Genomic DNA, 19,885 nt, shown 5'->3' with positions numbered 1-19,885 from the left:
CCAGTTCATCAACTGGCAGTTTTTGCATCTTCCAGGGACTCCTGCTACCTAAGTTCAGTTTTATTCTCATGGAGAGCCTGAATAGTGGCAGACATTATGAGGCATTTCTTCTTCTTGTGTGTGTTATAGAGTGAGGGGGTGCAGGATAACAACAAAGGTATGAGGGAAAAAAGTACCTTGAGAGAAAAAGTCAAGGCAGGGGACAGTCCCCCCTTTTTCTTTGTCTTATGTTGTTCTCTCTCTCTCTCACACACACACACATACACACACACCACGAAGGAAGGTGAGGCGGTGACTGTCACTCAAAAGTCTGAATATGTGTGCTGAAGCTGCAGTGAGTACCTGACCTAGCTCTCTGAAGGACGAACAAAAAAAGGAAGAAGACTGATTAAAAGATACAGCTTACCTAGAAAAAAAAAGTGATAGACGCCACTCAGACAAAGTGAGAGGAAAGTAGAGTTTGTGAAAGTGGGACAAACGTCTGAGTCGAGTGGAGGAGTGAGGATGATGCGAGGTAGGGATGAACTTCTCCAGTCTCTATCTGTGTGTGAGTGTGTGGGCAGTGCAATCAAAGATATTTTATCAGGTAAATCAATTAAAGACGATGCTTCATGTCGCTTTGAGTGTTTTGGTTTCATGCAGCAGCCTACTGTTTTTAACTTTCATGCAGACACCTGTCGCTTCAAACAGCTCCATTATGCAACTTGAAAAAGCAGTTTCTTCGAACTCTTTTTCTTCAATATGTCTATGTTTTTATAATTAAACATGTAAAAATTTGAGGATTTATTAAAAAGTTTTGCTTTGGGTTCTGTTCAAATTGCTTTTCTTATCATATAGCTGCTCTCTATGAAGCCTGATGTTTTGAAACCTATTTGTTCTCTCCAGTGTTCTGCATTGGTTGACTGTTGGCGACGTTCTCGCCGATTGATGTGTTTCACTTTTATGCTTTAGTAACATGATTCAGTCTTAGCTCCCTTTGATGGCTTTAAGATTTGAATCATTGCCACGGTTATTTCTGCCCACAGGTACTGTACAGCTCACGTATGGCATTTCGCTTATTTTAGATAGCAACGATTCAAAGTGCGGTGGGAAGAAGACAAAAAAAAAGTCTGCAACTCAAAGATTTACCTTTGTTCAGAGTCGTTCAGACAAGCAGTTGTAGTATTCCTCTGACTAAGACTAATTATTCACAAATGCATAAAGTGGAGCAGGCCAAAGTGTGGTGTTGCAAGCCGCTTTTGCATCCGCTTCCACTGAAAACAAATCAACGGAAAACAGGATGCAGCCTGACCACAGCGCATCAGTTTAAATGGACTGACTCCATGCAGACACACAGGACGCCATGCACATTTGGAAGGGTAATTGAACAAGACAAATGTTGTGTTTAGGTGACGTAGAAGAACCAATGTGGAAAACGAGTGGAGAAATAATACGTTTTCCTGTGCAAAGCTGCTTACAGTTTTTCTGTTGCAACCTGCAAACATTCACACACCCATTTACCGACACACACACACATACACACCTTCACAGCTGCTTCTTAGATGCCGCCTAGATGCAGCCTATCTCCCTCCCGCAGCTGCACTGTGGATTCAGCACAACCATCTGATGGAGATATTACTATATATTTCTGCAATCTAGCCGCAGCAGGAAAAGCTGTTTGCTCCATGAATTTACACACACACACACAAAATATGGCTCAGGTAGTGTATTTTTGGGGGTATTCCTGTTAAGATCTTATACAGTTTCTTTATCAGAAAAAGGATTTCCTTGTTCCTCCCGCTGTAGAAAACTTGCACACAAGCGCTTCCAAAAGCAGCAGAAGCATTTTTTTTCATCAGATCAAAGCCGACTTCAAAAATCGCAGGTGACACATTCCCCCTCAAAATATGGTAAATGTAATACAGCAGTTGAGCTGATTCATACCCACTGCTACCATCAAAACAAGACTTTTCTCTAACACCTCCGAATTCAGAAAGCACTTCAAAGTCACAAGTGATGCTAACCGGTGTTCAGATCAGCTTTGATAATTCCCCTTTTCCTCAGATAGGATGCCGTGGGTTCTTGGCTGATCTTTGTTGTTTTTTTTTTGTCACCGAACAGTTTGCAGAGGAACGAGTGTGTGCTTTTGCAGAACCGCACTGCTTCAAAAATATTAATATAACTACTGATGTGTTAAAATATGTTTGACAATATATGTTTTTTTAATGAAACAGTCATCTCACCTATGATATTGCTATACTGTACTTTCCTCTTCGTTTGGCCGTTTTTCTAATCGGTACAAAATATCTTTCTATCACAGTTTTAAGTTTAGAATTGTCTGGAAGCTAATTAACAGCTGATCATAATTTTATTTATCATGACATAATTATCTTTTGCACAGTGAAACAAATGTATAAAATATTTTACACAGTTTTACCCTGGAGTTTAATGTGTTTGCATTATTAAAGATAAAAAGCTTTATAAATCTAACCTTATTCATAACTATCGTGATTTTTTCACTCAATTTTTTTTCTTCTATAATTGTCCTTCATACATTTGAAAACTTACTATTAATTAATCCATGCAATTAAATTGGATCTACATACAGTTTTTTTTGTCATTTTTGTTTTCTGAATCTAAGAATGAAATCTATTTAAATATTTAGTTTGTGTTGCAAATAAAACAATGAAGGGATTTTAAAATAATATGTGTTAAATAGGACTGAAACCTAATATAATTAATATAATCTTTGGATGCTTTCGCTCGACTAATTCTGTTTGTCAGGATGTGAGTGTTTGTCAGGCTGTTTATTTGTGTATACAAACTTTGTTTGCTGTCTTGCTTGCGTATGTACCCAAAGAAACTTCCGTAAGTGGAAAGCTGAGGTTTTTCATCCGTTTACAGTGCAAAGAGCAGAATGCTGACAAGGTGATTTCAGGCAGATTGAAGGTTAAGGTTAAAGGTGGTGCATAATCATAAAGATGTATCTTCCTGGATTTTTCCTCTTAAACAGAAATTAACTCAAATTACATTTATTTTACATTAGGGTGGTTTGGAGAGAGTGATAAAGCTGCTCCTTTGTTCAAAAATAATCCTTAATAAGACTTTCCATTTAGATTCCCTAAGTGTTTAATTTTCTTTTTTATTTCTTTTAATCTTTTTTTTTAAAAGAACAACATAATTTTAAAATATCATTGGATTTTCGTTTACGGCCTGTTTGATCGGATATAGTTCACAAAACTAACCTGAATAACTTTTACCCATTCATAAGTTAGTGGTTGTGTTTCTTTCTTTTTGTAAACTCAAGACTCCACGTCTTTGGCCCATTTTCTATCACATAAGAGGATATAATTGAGCGCAGCCTGACACACATTTAGCTGCATGTACGCTGCATCTCGGTCAAATTAACATAAGGCTAATATTAGTTTGAAATGAGGCAGAAAATGTCCTCAACTTTTTTTTATCCGATTTACCAGATTTTTGTTACTTTTGTAGTTTTGTTTCTTTAAATCTTTTACAGATTACTTTAGTTTGCATATTTTTAGAAATGTTTTAAACTTGATTTTAATGGGCTCAAACTTTGCAAAATGAAAAACACCATTAAAAGTTTTGGATAATGCACTGTAACCTCACAAAATTTATACATATTGGGAAATGAAAGCACTGCACAAAAAGTAATAACTTAAAAATATATATATGCTGTAGATTTCACAAATAAGCATCTTTTAACTTGTGCATTCAAAAAACTGATGTAATTTTTTTTTAAATAACATTACATTATTTTATGCTATAGCTGTGCTTTTTTAAATTAAATGTTTATACCATTGATATTGCTAAACACCAATTGTAAGCCTGGCTATCTCGGCAGCATCTTGGCGTACAACGCGGAAGTGTGGGAGGAGGCTCTCTTCTGTTTTCTCTGTCAAATGAGAATATTTCCATCATTGAAAATCCACTCAGCTCAAGCCTCTGCGCTCCTAAATGTACCACCTCACACGTGCACAGTTAAACTCTTAAATGATTTCAGTGGGTGTTTTGCTAAAGCACACTGATGTCATCTGAGCAGCAAAACGGAAGTTTTAGTTAACAAGCTTGAAGATAGAGAGCTGCTTATTAAAATGGAAAAGTTATTTGGAAAGTTGCATCACAATTATATAAAGATTTTAAAAAAGAAACATCGATGAACCATTCAGGATTTTAGAGATGTATACTGATGTCTTTTAGGTTCTTAGTAATTAAAACGTAATTCTATGTTTGCTATAACACATTCTAAATTATTTATGGAAAGTTTGTTTTGGTGAAATACCCAAATGCAACAAACTCTAAAAAAAGAAAAGAATGAAAAAGAGTAATTATCCAACTTTATTAGTCAATGGACATGTCGCTAAACCTTTAATTGATTTTTACTATGTGCAAAAAGAAAACGTCTGGGAAATTACTGATTGTTCATGCATTTAACAACTAAAATAAAAGAAAGACTCTTTACTAAATGAGCACTAAAAGAGCAGAACATTTTTGATTTGACATGGCCCCCAAAAATCAGACCCAATCTCCTCAAAAACTGTTGACCTCTGTTGATTATTTGGTGCATCATTTAATATGTTCAATTGAACAAGCCAAGAACAATAAAGGAAAATGTTTAAAATACTACAGATTATAAATGATTAAAAAAAGAATGTACATTTTTTACGCATTTTAGAGGTTCTTATTTCTGGTGAATTAAATGAAGCTGATTAACATATTAAGAATAATATCACTTAAAAGTTGGAAAATGATACATATTCACATTTTAAATTCTCAGGCTAAAACCTGTAAGGAAACAGTTCAATGACATGAAGGCTTTAAAACATTCATATAAAAGCTAAAGAGCTCGTTTTACAAACACCAGATATCCTTGGATCTGCTTTTTAATTCTGTTTCGGGTCTGCAAGTCCTTGCCTTTATTTCCTTCAGATAAATATGTTAAAATTGGGAGTTTTTACAGCTCATATCTACTGTCCAATTCAAATAAATATGCCAAATAGCTTTGACCAACTTCTCTTACACTATATTCTACCATTCTACATTCTGTCCTCTTATCTTTTTGGCTGAATTAGTTGAGCCTTAAGAATATATATTCATCTTACATTTATACAAGAAATACATTTGTTTTTAAAACTGCAATGCATTTATTAGATTTTTCATAACCCACTATCAAAAATAACAGCCTGAGTGAAAAGTGAAAGGAAAAAGAGGACTTGTTGAAATCTAATGCAATCGACCGCCTTCAGAAGTCACCTAATCACTAAATAGAGTTTTTAGTCATTTTATTTAATATCAGTATAAATATAGCTTTCCTTTGGAAGAAATCAGCGGTAAAAAAAATATTTTTGCAATTGATTCCAGCCCAACTGCAAATAAACTAAGATATGGCCATCCACCTTCACTGACAGAGGTGGGGAAGAAGAGCACTTATCAGAGCAAAAACCAAGAGGCACATGGTAACTCTGGAGGAGCTGCAGAGATCTACAACTCAGGTGGGAGAATCCATTTACAGTAAAACTAGGGGACGCAGCAAACATGTGGAAGAAAGTCGTTCAGATGTGGATGAAATTAAAAGCTACATGCAGCAAAAAAAACCTTACACTGATCTAACATGGCCGGGGAGGCATAATGCTGTGGGGATATATATATATGTATATATATATTTTTTTTTTTAAAGCAGGACATGACAGCAAGATTCGTCTCGTTCTTATTTCAGAATTTTCAGTTAACGAAAATTCTCAAAACCATTTTCCCTCCACTTTGGTCTGTCCCATAAATTCCAAATGAGACACATTGAGATCCTGGATGTTTTTTTTCAATACCAATATAAGTTCTTGTACTATTATAGTAATACAATTTGAGCTTATCTATGGGTAGTTTAAGGTTACTCCCCCCCCACCCACACCCCCACCCCACCCACACACACACAATCTCAGCCTTTTAAGAAACATTGCATTATTAGCAAAACCTGCACTGCACTCACTCTCACCAAACCGAGACACAATCTCTCTTTCTATGGTTACCAAAAATGACACAAATGAAAGAGATAAAGCGGCGTAGTCATTTTTATCTTGCAAACATTTGTGCATCAGTAGATGTTGGCTTTGATTGGAATTGGCTGTGGCTGAAGATAAGAAAATAAGTCCCAAAAAACTTAAAAGCTGTTTCTTTCTGCTGTTTGTGTTGATTTTGTTCAGTTTCTGCTTGCATTCTTTGCAGCCTGAGAATCACAAGCGCTGCATGAAAAAATGGCGTTGTTTGAATATTGTGTGTTTCTATGTGTGTGATTGAGAGCGTGAGCTGAACGGTTGTGGGTCACAGTGGATTTCCTGTTGCTTGAGGTTGACAATCAGAACTGAAATAGCAAAAAAAAAGCAGAGAGACCACTGTTGTTCTCAGCTCTCAGAGAAACTTTGTCTCAGGCTTTTTTCTGCAAAACTAAATATCCCCATTGGATATTAGCTCCTAGATCTCCAGGCCAGCAGGTCATCAGTAATACCATAAATTGCATTCTTATTAGTCATGTCTTAATTGCTTCTCCTTTCCTTACTGTATGCGCATCCGCTCTGCGTTTGATTGTTATTTAATCTCATCCTCGGAAGCCTTCGGGTGATCCCTGTGGCACCAGATAAAGAGGGCACACACTGACACACTAACACACACTTGCAACGAAACAAAATCTGACACAGTTCTGCACGGAAACACCAGTACTTTGCGAATAAAGGCAACATCCACAGGCAGAAGTGACAGCTTGTCGCGCAAAGGACGGTCGGCTTTGGAGAAATGGAAGGAGGACAGGAGAGGACACAACTAGATGAAGAGATTGCAACATGTTATGAGATTTGAGCATTTCCAGGCTCCGTACAGTAATGCCGGCTAAATGAGTTCAGGTCTTTTTGTGAGAAAAACAATCAGAAAACACATATTTTCAAGATGGCTTTCCAACATAACTGCTGGTTTCATAAATTCCTCTGTGACAAAATACAGATCTGAGCAAAAGACTGAGGGGTGTGAGAGTTTAGAGAGATCAGGGGCACAGGGGGAGGCGAGAGGGGGATGGACATTACTGGCAGCGATGAATGAAAGACTGCATTACTGGCAGTTGTCCTTTATGAGCGAGATAGAGAAGAATCACAAAGTAAAGAAATGACATGAAAGAGGGACAGTCACAATGAAAGAGAAGTCAAGCAACCACTTAAAAGGACTTTGAGGTTGACACCTTCACATTTGCCACCTTTCTCCATTTGCAAATATTCCACGTCCTTAGACGACACCCCTCTTATCGCATTTGATGTTATTTTGTTCATTTTTATTAAGTCAGAAGGTGCTGGAGAGGAAAAAACCTTTGGTTTGCCATGGTCACACAACTGCTGTTTGATGTTAAAGGGGAAGTACAGCGTTAAAGAATGTTCCTACTGCAGGGTTCATCTTCATGTCTGATTCTTTGGGTGAAAATGTGAAATTGGTTGCTGAATCAGATGCAACTTTTTTTTTATTTTGTCAAAGGGAAGATGCCACTGTCTATAGAGGAAAGGTTTTAGTGTGATAAAGATGTTTATTCTTTACCTTTAATTGGGCATTCGTCATGATTGTTCATTTATAGGAATATCACAATTACAATTTTATTTATTTATGCAACATAAATTTGACAAAACATTTTGGCTGGAGCATTCTTCCGATCAGACTTAATCAGTCGTGCAATTCTGCAAACATTTTTAAATAAGTAGTATTTTGACCTGATGTGCGCTCATTCACAGTTCGGCAAAATCGTATTGCTTATATTTTATTAACACATAAGACAATAATAAAAACACTAAGATGAAATGCACTGGTGCAAAATTAGTAGCTGACTTAGCTTTACATTTTCAATTACTTTATTGTCTTAAGATTCTGCGCCACCAAAAACCACATCGGGCCAGGATTTAGTTGCAGTGGCTGAGAAAGGTATAGGGGGGAAAACAAAACAGCTGCATCATTTTGTAAGTATAAGATTAGCAGAATTGCAAAAAAAAAAAAAGTGATTCTAAAACCATAGAAAAAATGTGCACAGTAATAGTCATAATCCCTCTAAACCACATAGAGGTTAAAAACATACAGAACGCTTTTGCTAAATTATATAAAGCACATTAAATCTGGATTGTAAAGCAAAAGAAGAGGCGAGATTGTTAGCAAGTTCTTAAAGTTAGAAATGTAATTAAGTCATATTAGCCATTGGTGCTATGATTGAAACAAAGCTTACATTTGTTTTATTGTAGCACCTTGAACTCCTTTTCAGCCTAATGAAAACTATATTTGTTTTATATGCTTAAATGCTTATATGCTTTTATATGCTTTTTATTGTAAAAAATTATGATAAAATGTTCACTTAAATGGTTTAAAAACGAAAAAAGTGAGAAAACATTTTAAAGAATAATACAAGTAAGATAAATACTTTCAATTAAAACAAATTAAACCAAATAAAGAAACAATTAAAACAAAGCAGATAAACAGAGAGAGTCTCATGCTGTGTTGAAATCTGAAGAATACAACTAGGTTTTAGGACAGTGAGAAAGGGGAGCTCATTCCACAATTCTAGAGCTCTGTTCCCTCCTGCTGCCACTGCCCCTGCAGGTCAGCTGACCTGAAGCACCGAGTAGGATTAATACAAGAGGTTTCCTCCATGACTGCATGGTAAATTTAAGATGCCTTGATACACCCCATCATCAGCTGTGCTTTCAACTGGGATCAGTCTTCAGCATTTGCACTAATCAACACCAGTTCAATGACAAACGTTTGCATCTGCAGCCTGAGGTTACAACATCTTCCTCCTGTCCCCATCATGGTGAACTTGTGGCTCAGGAAGCTGCAGCATTTATCTTTAAAGTTGGCAGTGGTCTTATTGTCATTCATTCATTTATACATTGTTGATATTAGCAAGTCAAGTTTACATTAAGAACTTTCATATTAATTAACTAATGTTGGGTAAAAGATCTTGAGGCAGAAATTGTTGGAGCTTGGAAATGTTTCTTTCTTACGACCTTGCAACTAATGCTGACACCCACACCTCTAAATCTGCTGTCAAGTTTTCCAAACTAGATGTTCTTGCATAAAGATTTGTTTTATCTCCTTTCACTTGTTTGTTTTGTTTCATTTTTCTGCTTGGATAAGACAAATGTGCTTTATTTTAGATACCTTCATTGCTAGAGCTAAAGTCTGCATGTTATTATATGAACATCTTTTATAGGTTTTGTTGAATTTAACTTTAATCTGGCTGTCTAAATATATGTTAAAAGAAGATTATAACTCCTTTCCAATTGTTCTGTCATTGATGCCAGGTGCTGTGCCTCAAACGCTGTTAATTAATTCCATTTATTGTATTTCTGCCTATTTTCAGCCCAGATTGAAGTTATCCCATGCAAGATTTGTGGAGATAAGTCTTCTGGAGTCCATTATGGGGTTATCACATGTGAAGGATGCAAGGTGAGAAACAACAGATATAAGACATTTATCTTTAAACTCAATAAGAAGCAAAAAATATCAAAAGATCGATCTGAAACACACCCCGTCTGGCTTTTATTCATCAACATGTAGACTGTCACACGTTTAGACTCCCACTTAAGATTCACAAATGAGTCAAGATCATTTTTAGTTTTTTTTTTTGAGGTATTCAGAAAACATAGGTGCAGCAAATTGTCTCTTCTTAAGATCTACTGTATGAACTGAATAAGAACTTCCTGATGCAGGACGGAAAATCAAAAAGAATAAAAAGCATAATTCTCCAGCTTTTTTTTTTGTTCCTGCTTTTTTGTTTATGTTCTGCTGTGTGTTATTGTAGCAATGAACTAATTGCAAGCATTTGTTCTCATATATTTCATTATTGTCCCTTTATTTTCATAATTTTGATGATTTGCTGCAGTTGAACCAAGCACCAGATTGATGCTGCTGAATAGGTATTAGTTGGTTTGCTGGTTTTAAGATATAGTAAAGTTTTTTTTAATCCATAAGAATTTTTATCCATAATGTTCCTTAGACTTAGATGTTTTTTCTTAAATACAAGAGAAATTGTTGGACGAAAATACTTTTTTTTAGGTTTTGGGCGAATAAAGTAAGAACCATAGAGGCTATGGTTCATAAAAACATTGCATTCGGCCTGCTATATTATTATTGTGCATATATTATTGTTCTTACCAACAAAATCAAGAACATTAAAGATTAAAAAACAGAATTTAGCTGATTTTAGTTTGTCTAAATGCCAAGAAAGAAAAAGCTATGAAATGTCCCTTTAACATACTGCTGAATTTCAACACCTTCTAATGTAGTAACATAACCTGGTCAATGTTTTGTACACAAATGTTCTGAATTGCTATGATAAGTAGCATAACTAATTTAGCACAATCAAAACTTAGAATCTATAAAAGTATTAAGTTTAGAAAAGGGGAAATTAACTGGAGCCATACATTAAGACGGTGATATTTTATAAATATTGCTACCAGGCTATAAGCAGTATTTTTGTAAAGCAGCAAACTGCAGACTGGCTACTACAGAACTGATTAACAGGTCGATATCAGCTTATTGGGTTCATGGTGCTGCATAAGATGTCTACTGTTAAAACCTGTGCATGTAAACAACTACTACAGTAGCTGTAACAGGTTAAGTATTTGTGTTTGAATAAATCCCTCTTAAGATTGTACTTTAAATGATTTCCATCAGTATTTGACGAAGTAGCATTGTTAGTACCAGCTTCTTGGATTGATTTTTTGGATAGGAAAGAGTTAACCAGGTTGAGCATTTGCAGAGCAGATGCTTGCTCAGTTATTTCAGCATTGCTCCTTCATCTCTTTTAAAATTGTTTCAAAAAGTTTTCAGTCTGACTAAACATTGGCTCTGAGAGTCAACTGCGGAGGGAAATGAGCTGCAGTGATGTCATGTTTGAGAATCCAGCAGCGAGAAGGCTGAGATGGGTAAATCCCAATATGTTGAACTACTCCTTTAAACATCAGAGCTAAACGTTGTTCACAGGGCAGATTTGGTCGTCTTTTGTTTTGTTCTCTTACCTAATGTCTGACAAGTAATTTCACAAGTCTGCAGATCAAATACTGTGTAAACACGGAGCAGTGACACCTCATGACCACGAAAATACTCTCATAAAAGAAAAAAGAAAAACAGGCAGTTTCTGTCCAAATGTCTAAATTATTTCCTTTGAATGTTTCAGCATCTACAGTTCTGTATGGAAATATTCTCCCACGTTAAGAGTTTTTTTTTTAAGTTTATGCTTTTTTTGGTCAAATTTCAATGTTTCAGTTCATCACATAAGTTACAATTAAGAAGGGATAAAAGGAACCAAACCAACCTGACTCTATTCAGTAATAGAGTAGCTCACCTTGTTAAATCATTGGTTTTACTTTAATTAATCTTTTTTTATATATTAAATGACTTTTAAATCAATAAAACTTTTAAACAGATTTTGTCTTGGAGTTCTAAAGCAATTGCTCCAGCATGGAAAACTGCAAAGGAGAATCACAGACAGATCAATTCATTGACAAATTCCGAACCTCTCTTACCTCAGTTAAGGTCAGTTTTCATGAAAAAGTCTGGGCCCTGCATTGGGAAATATTCTATGGACTCATTAGGCAATGATTGTCTTTCTTAAGATGTCTTCTGTCACATCTCACGTTAAACTAACATTTTTTTTTTTACAAAAAATAAATAAATACTGGCAGTCAAACATGGTGGTGACAGTGTAATACTCTGGGGCTGCATGGCTGCTTCAATACCTGGACTGTAATCTGCAGCAGGACCATGAGGTTCACCACTACATTCATCTCTAAAGGTTATGCTGCGGTCTAGTCCAAGTCTAGTCTTAATCTTATTGAGATGCTATGACATGATCTTCAGCAGGACATTGATAGTCAAATGATTGCTTGAATAAATCAATATATTAAATTAATGTAATTCAAGTGTCTGTTCCTCTGATTTTAAAATTCATGCATGTGGTTTGCATTGTTATCTGAACTCTTAGGGCTTTTTCCGGCGCAGTCAGCTTCCCACTGTGTCCTACTCCTGCTCCAGGCAGAGTAACTGTCAGATTGACCGGGCCAGTCGGAACCGCTGCCAGCACTGCCGTCTGCAGAAGTGTTTGGCCCAGGGCATGAGCAGAGACGGTAAGGGGAAAAAACACTTTCTCCTTTACTCACTTGAGTTTAGGTGATTGCTTTACGTCATAACCTGTTTTCTCTCCAGCTGTGAAGTTTGGTCGCATGTCCAAACGTCAGCGGGACTCTCTTATAGCCGAAGTAGAACGACACAGACAGCAGCAGCAACAGCAGCATCTTCAGGGAGACACTCAGACGGCGCTGTCCTACCAATCCAAAAACCGCCAGGACCGCTCCCCACAGCTCCTTCAGCCCATGGCCACTGCCTACCCATACACTGGGGATGCAGAGCTAATGACCTACGGCCCAGAGGTCCACCCATATCTGCTGTGTTCCCCAAGCGACTCACAGGTATCTGGGATGATCTACCGGGGCTCCGGTGTCTCACCGACATCCAGATCCCACGGGAGGGCGGACAACAGCGGACATCACGATATTAGTGAGGAATTGTTTTGGGAACTCTCATTAAATACCATATTCTTATCTCCTTGTTCTCTATTAGAGCTATTTTCTTCTCTTTTTGACAGGATTCGACTCCAGGCAGCAACCTCATGATCTAATGGCTCTTCATCCGTACAATCCTCTTGATGATCTGTACAACCTATATCCCCATTCTCTGCGAAACATAGGTAAGTAGTCTGCATAAAGTCTTCGTAAACTTTTGAATCTATCACATTTCATGATGTAACAACCTTATTGAGACTTTTTGAGATTGACAACCTATTGCATGACTGTTAGACAGAGAAAAACTTTTCTATCAGTGCTGGGAGTACAGTTCTAAGGAGGATGGTTTGATTTCTGCTCCTTTGGGTTAATACTTTGTAGAACCAGTCTTTACAACGGTTACAGCTACAGCTTTCTGAATGTTCTTCTTTAGAAAAAAAAACTTGATCTCTGTCAGATTGGATAGAAAGAATATTGGAAAATCATTATTTGTCGGCCTTACCTTGAAGTTCTCAAGTGATTTTAGGTCCTGATTGCATTAAGAATTGAACAAGGTTTGGATTTAGGTCAGGCTCTAACATGTGTCTTCTTCTTAACTATGACCAGGTCAGGCCACACTGCCACCACCATGCTTCAATGTGAGGATGGTGTCTTTAGGGTGTTTTTACACCACATATGGTTTTTGGACAAAAGTATTACTAGATCCCATATGAACTTAACTGTTCCCTAATCCATTCAATGTTTCATCTACTTTGCTATTTGGCAAATTTTCAGTGTTTCCTTTTACTTTTTGCTACTCTCTGATAATAGCGATTGTTGTGGAGTAAATGACCAACAGTTGTTCTTTCAACAGATTCCCCCACCTGAGCTGTGGTTCTGTGCAGCTCCTCCAGAATCACCTCTGATCTGCTTCTCTAAACAATGCTCCCCTTGCCCCTTCTGCTCAGTTTAGGTGAACATAAATCTGTTGATAAGTTTGCAGTTGTGACATACTCCTTTTAGTCTCAAACGAGGGATTAAACAGAGATGCTGAAGGAGATTTTATAACCTAACTCTCTTTTAAACATCCTCACCAATTTGTCCCTGATCTGTCTGCCGTGTTCATGATGTGGTTTGCTCTCTAACAAACATGTGGAAAAAGAGTAAACAAGGCTGAATGACAATTCACACCACAGTTTTCCTTTCACTTTCACCTACAGTAACACAATGCACTAATTTGTGTTGCATTATCTTATAAGAACCATATACACAGTGTTAACATTCTTGGTGCAAGGTGCTTATATGCATCTTGAACAAGCTATCTTTTAAATATAGCTCTAACGTGCGTACTCTTTTTTTTTCAGATGAGCTGTGTGCCAGCATTGTGCGTTCGCACAGAGAGACCAGCCAGTACAGACTGGAGGAGCTGCAGGCTCTCACATGGAAAGTCTTCAGCAGAGAGGAGATCCAAGCCTACCAGAGCAAAGTAAAATTGATGTTTTCTATATTTTTTTTTGTATTTGTCAGGCTTCCTCTCGTGTGATTCAGACACTCATATCAAAACACGTCGTTTTACATGACTTGAGGTTACCTTTGTTTGATGAATCAAACAGAAAACAGAGAAAATTTCTTTTATCGTTCCCCCTCCTCCTTCCTCTTTCGTCGCTGTTTTTATAGCGGCAGATCAATTTATAGTGTCTTTAATAAATATTCATACCCTTTGAACAAATGTCCTATCTTCTACTATTTTATGTTTACTATTTTTTAGATTTTTTGTGATCTTCCTTAAAGTGGTGCAAGATTGGGATGAGGGAGGAAACAGTATTTTGTTTTTGCTAACCAATATAAAGAAAAAGTGGTATGCATTTGTTTTAGCCTCCTTGCTGTGATGCCCCCCAAAAAAATCTAGATCCACAATTCACAACACTTCATCTTAAGAAATTTTACAGAGTCAGTTCAATCAAATCATAAAAAAGTTTTCTATCTAAGGAAAGCAGACTTATTGCATCCAGTCACTGACCTGCAGCATTCGCTCCTCCTGGATGAGCTATCAACAGTGGATGGCTGCTTAAATTAAAATATAAACATAGAAATAGAAATGTATGCCATATTTAAGATTTCTTTTATTATTTTTCAATAATGTAATGTGTTATTAATATTTTTATCTGGTGGTGTAAATAATTTTACAATGCCCCCTAATGAAATAAAATATGTTAATATGGGATTACAGATGTTCACAGCTATAAAAGCATTTAATCTTTTTTTTTTATCTTAAATCTTTTGCAGACAGTTGATGAGATGTGGCAGCACTGTGCCGTCCGACTGACTGATGCTGTACAGTATGTGGTGGAGTTTGCGAAACACATCCCGGGTTTCCGTATGCTCAGCCAGAATGACCAGATTGCTCTCCTCAAAACTGGTAAGACTCAGTAAACTCATCACAACAAAATGTGAGTCCTTGCAGAAAACTATTTAATTCTCCATTTTTCTTCCATCAAACGCTCAGGCTCCATGGAGGTGGTCTTAGTCAGGATGAGCCGCTTCTTCAACACAGAAAACAACACTGTTTTCTTTGATGGGAAATTTGCTGGAACTGAGGTGTTTAAGTCTCTGGGTAAGAATTTGATGCAAAGCCAATTGTGATAAAACCAATACATTTTTTAGAGGGACTCATTACTGATTTTTGGTCTAATTTCCCAAAAGCGTGTGGCGATTTGATTTCGGCGGTGTTTGATTTTGCTCACGGGATGTGTGCTCTGAAACTCACAGAGCAGCAGCTGGCTCTCTTCAGTGCACTGGTGCTGATTAATGCAGGTAAGATGAACCCCACCCTTGCAATGCATTGTTTGTATACTCAAACCATAAACAAAAAAAATCATGCTACAACTACAAACCTTAGTGTATTCCACCAGTGGGACCAGCATGTTTATAGAACCTTGTGTTCAAACTGATAAAGGAAAGAAAGAATTCAGTGTGTTGGCTCCTACAGCATGGAATCAACTCCAGTCTAACCTCAAGATGTCAGACTCTTTCATTGGACTTATTTCGAGCGGTTCTTAAAGATAGACAACAAGCTTCTATGAAACAGTGTCACTGCTTTTAAATTGTTTTTATTATTGTTTTATATTTTGTGCATATGTATTAATTGATCTTTTTTGTAGCCAGATTGCAGTGTATTGCAGATCTCTGCCCAGGTCCCCCTTGAAAATGAGATCCAGATCTTAACGGTGTTTACCTGGCAAAATAAAGGAAATAAAAATAAAAAAAAATAGCATGATTTTAAAATGTCAGAAAAATGGTTTAACTGCAGCCTATATCCAACCCCCTTTAGTTAATGCTTTGTAGATATATAAAATAAATTAACAAATGATAAATTGATTTATAAAACATTAAAGTGCAAAATTATATAGATTAAATACATTTTTTAAATACACTTTTATTTCAGAAAAATATAACTTTTATATTTATGTAAAATAAATAAAGGGTAAAATATTTAAGGGAATATATATTTTCAGGGGTCTGCAGTTTGTTGCAGTGTTTTTTGGGGTCTTAGGCTAAAATGTTTTGGAACCTTTGGACCAGATCACGCTAACAAATGAACACACTTCTATCTAAACCTTCTTTAGGATTTCGATACCTTCATTGGTGATCCGTCTCTCAGTCAACTATGACCAGCTTCACTGTCCCTGCTGAAGGGGAGCATTTACGCAAATATGAAGCTGCCACCCCCAGGTTTTACAGTGGGGATGGTTTGCTCAGAGCGACCTTAAATGTCAATTTTCTGCCACAAATCTAATGTTACATGTCAACTAAGAAGTTCAATTTTGGTCTGATGTGACCACAGCACCTTCTTTCACATCTCTGCTATGTGCCAGACATGGCTTGTGGTAACCTTTAAACTTGACTTAGAATGGTTTCTTCTTACCGCTTTCTCATTAAGGCTAGATTTATGGAGGGTTTGAATAATAGTTGGTTTAGAAACAGATTATCTTACCTGACCTGTGGATCTCTGTAGCTTCTCCAGAGTTCACTAAATAAACCTGCTTAAAACGTACCTATCGTTTTTCCTCTGACTTTTCTAGCCTTTTTCTTGGTCTTTATGAGTCTGTTTGTTTAAAACTGTTCTTCTAAACAGTTTTAAACAAACCTCTAAAGGATGGTAATTGTCCTGGATTTTATTCATCGACAAAAAGGGATTCGACTACAGATTTTTGTTTGTTAAAAACTAAACAAATGTCATGTTTTATTCTTCCTTTACTCAGTTAGTATTGCTATTTACGTCTATCACATAGAATTCAAAAACTTACTTTTGTTTTATTGTGACAGGATCTTAAAGAAAAAATGGAAATATTTATCCTAACATAAAAATCTTGAACTCCCTCTTGTTGTTTTTATTAATTTGGGATTCAAGACTCTCTCCATTCAGTCTGAATAAGGTTAAACTTTTCTGCAAAGAAAGGCAGACACACCCCAAAAGACCTTAGTCTTTGACATGGAAGTCATGGGTTTAAGTCACACCCTGTTGATCTTTCCCCCCCATCTCTCTCAACCCCATTTCCTGTCAACATACTTTTAAATAAAATTTGAGAAAATCCCATAGTCCCATACAGTAGAAATTAAAATAAGGCATACACCTGTTTCAAATGATCACTATGCATTATTTTTCTGAAATACTTTTTTATATTATCCCCCCCAAAAAAAGTAATATTTGTCTGTATATTACGTTACAAAATATCAAAAGGTTTAAAGATGGACAAACTTTTTTTCTTTAACTTTGTGAGCAGACCGCCCATCTCTGGAGGACCGAGGCAGAGTTCAACGAGTTCAAAGAAGCGTGGAGTTGGGTCTAAATCACATCCTTCACCGAGACAACCAGGATAGCCTGATGCATAAGGTAGATCTTACCTGATGTACAGATCCGCTCACACGCTGGCCCCACTGTAGTTACTCATCTCTGTGTGCCTGTGTCCTCTCTGTAGCTCTACCAGAGGATGGCGGTGTTGCGTTCACTGTGCGTCCTGCACATGGAGAAGCTGCGCTGGTTCAGCCAACGCTACCCACTCACAGCTCACTCTCTGTTCCCCCCCCTCTACAAAGAGCTGTTTGCATCTGAGGCCGAGCTACTGCCGGGGGCAACTCATTGACCACCCACCAAAGATGCAGACACACGCACACATCTACACACAAGCAGAACCTTAACTTTTAATGTACCTCCCAAAGGACTCTGTTTAGGAATAGGGGGAAAAAAACTGTAATTGACATTAAATATTATAGGATTTATTTTTAATAGATTGATTATTTCAGGGAATCGTGTTTTTTGATGTTATGTAATAAGATATTTTTAGGATTGATTTTGTCTCAGGATGTGCTGTTGTGATTCTTTCCAGCTGTAGAACTCCTTATGCATCCGTTTGTTTATGCAGAGATTCAAAGAGACGGGATGCAGCGGAAATTTCAACATCAGGTCACAGTGACCCCAAAATCCTGCAAATTAGAACATGGCTTAAAGCTTTTACTTTGGCAGTGGGTCTCATATAAGCTTGGATTCACCCTAAAAATGACCTGGCAGAACAAGTAGAAGGTGAGATAAGTTAAAACGATGAATAAAAGGCAGAGAAGTTTTCTACCTGAAAAAAAAAACTTTTTTTTTTGTCCGAGTTAAAAAGTGTTTCAGGGGTGCTGTAAGATTTGCTTTTATAGCAGTAAATAATGCAGGGGATTAAGAAAAAAAAAAAGAAAAAATGCTAAAAAAAAAAAACAAGCTGTTATTTCCGGAAAAAATAAGCAATAAAAAAAACAAACAGTAACAGATGTTGACCCCATTTCACAGGAAAAACATTACATAACACCCCTTTTTTTCTGCTGTCACTTTATTTTTTTTCATATTTCAACTTAGTGTGAAGTTGCTTTATTGTTACTGTAGAGTCACGTTGATGTCATGTTATAATATTCTTTTTCTTTTCGATAATTCTTGCTTCTGCTCAGTGTTTGTTCTCAAAAGGTTTTCTGTTGTATGGTTGCTTTAATAAATGATTCAAAAGCTGAGAAAAGTTTAGCCCCAAGGCGGTCTCCTTGTTATTTCTGGGAGGTTTTGTTCTGCTGTTGATGATAAAACATGTCCAACCATGAGCAACAAAACAGACAGAGAAGTTGTTTCTGTTTGTTTAAATAAGCTGCTTTAGGACCTTGTATTTTTTCAGAGTATTCAAAAAATAATTTTTTTAATGTATACATTTTCCCTATTTTCAGTAGTTAGTTGAAAATAATCTACCATGTTGCCTTTGTAAAGTAGCTCTTGCAACATATTTTTAGCTGGATTTAGGTTTGACTTTGACTAGGCCATTCTAAAACAGAGCTATAGTTTAATCGAAAAAGTCATTTGTAATTGCGGTTGTATGTTAAGAGAAATATTCTTGCTAACGGTGATTCTCCAACAAAATCTCATCCTTTGCATTTTTTGCCTTTTTTTTTTTTGGATCCTTTTTTTCCATTAACTCTGATCGGCTTTGTTGTACCTGGGGAGGAAACTAATTTTGTCTCATCTTGCTCGAGCGCATTTTTTTATATTTTATAGAGTTCCCTACATAGCTATATTGTTGCAATATGTAAACTTGACTGGGGTTTCTTTCAACACCCTTCTGTGCAAATAGGAGGAAGGCCTCCTTTCAATTTGCCATATATTTCAATTTTTAGTTGATTTGACTATTTTCATTATTAGTGTTCATGGTAACATGGCCGGAATGCAAAAACATGACACACTTTTCAAAAAAATTTTGCCAAAAAAAAAAAAAAAAGAAATGAAAAGCATGAATTGCTTTAATTCCATGTCACAATCTGCTATAATTTTATGTTGATTCAATAAAATACCAATAAAATGCCATGGAGTTGGTGGTTATCATGTGATGAAATGTTAAAGATTTCTAGTGGGGTGAATATTTTTGCACCTGTAATGTATTCCTCTCTCTTTTTTGACCTTCTAATGAACTTAATCCAAATAGGCCAGTCTAAAAAAAGTCCTTTGTAGTTCTGGTTGTATGTTAACAGAAAGGTTCTTGCTAAAGGTTATCCTCCAACAAATTCTCATATCTTCTGCATTTGGTACTGTTTTGTTTTGTTTATAGATCCCTCTTTTTTTCTCTAATCAGCTTTGTTGTTCCCGCCAAAGAAACTCATTTCGTCTCATCTTACTAGACCACATTTTCATATTTTACAGAGTTCCCTACATATGTTGTTCCAAACTGTAAACTCGATTGCACTTACTTTCAACACCCTTCTGTGCAGATAGGAAGAAGGTTCTGTCGATAGATTCTCCCACCTGAGCTGTTCAT

At 36.5% G+C, this 19,885-nt stretch overlaps 1 pseudogene; it reads left to right on the top strand.

Moving 5' to 3' along the window:
* LOC107096307 overlaps window positions 1–18,699 on the top strand; it is a 30,304-nt pseudogene extending 11,605 nt beyond the window's left edge.
* Window positions 18,700–19,885: the final 1,186 nt, after the last annotated feature.

Source organism: Cyprinodon variegatus, unplaced genomic scaffold, assembly GCF_000732505.1.
Source record: "Cyprinodon variegatus isolate N-32 unplaced genomic scaffold, C_variegatus-1.0 Scaffold613, whole genome shotgun sequence".
NCBI classification, from domain to species: Eukaryota; Metazoa; Chordata; class Actinopteri; order Cyprinodontiformes; family Cyprinodontidae; genus Cyprinodon; species Cyprinodon variegatus.
Note: the sequence above shows the minus strand (reverse complement) of the source record. Positions and strands in the feature narration are given on the sequence as shown.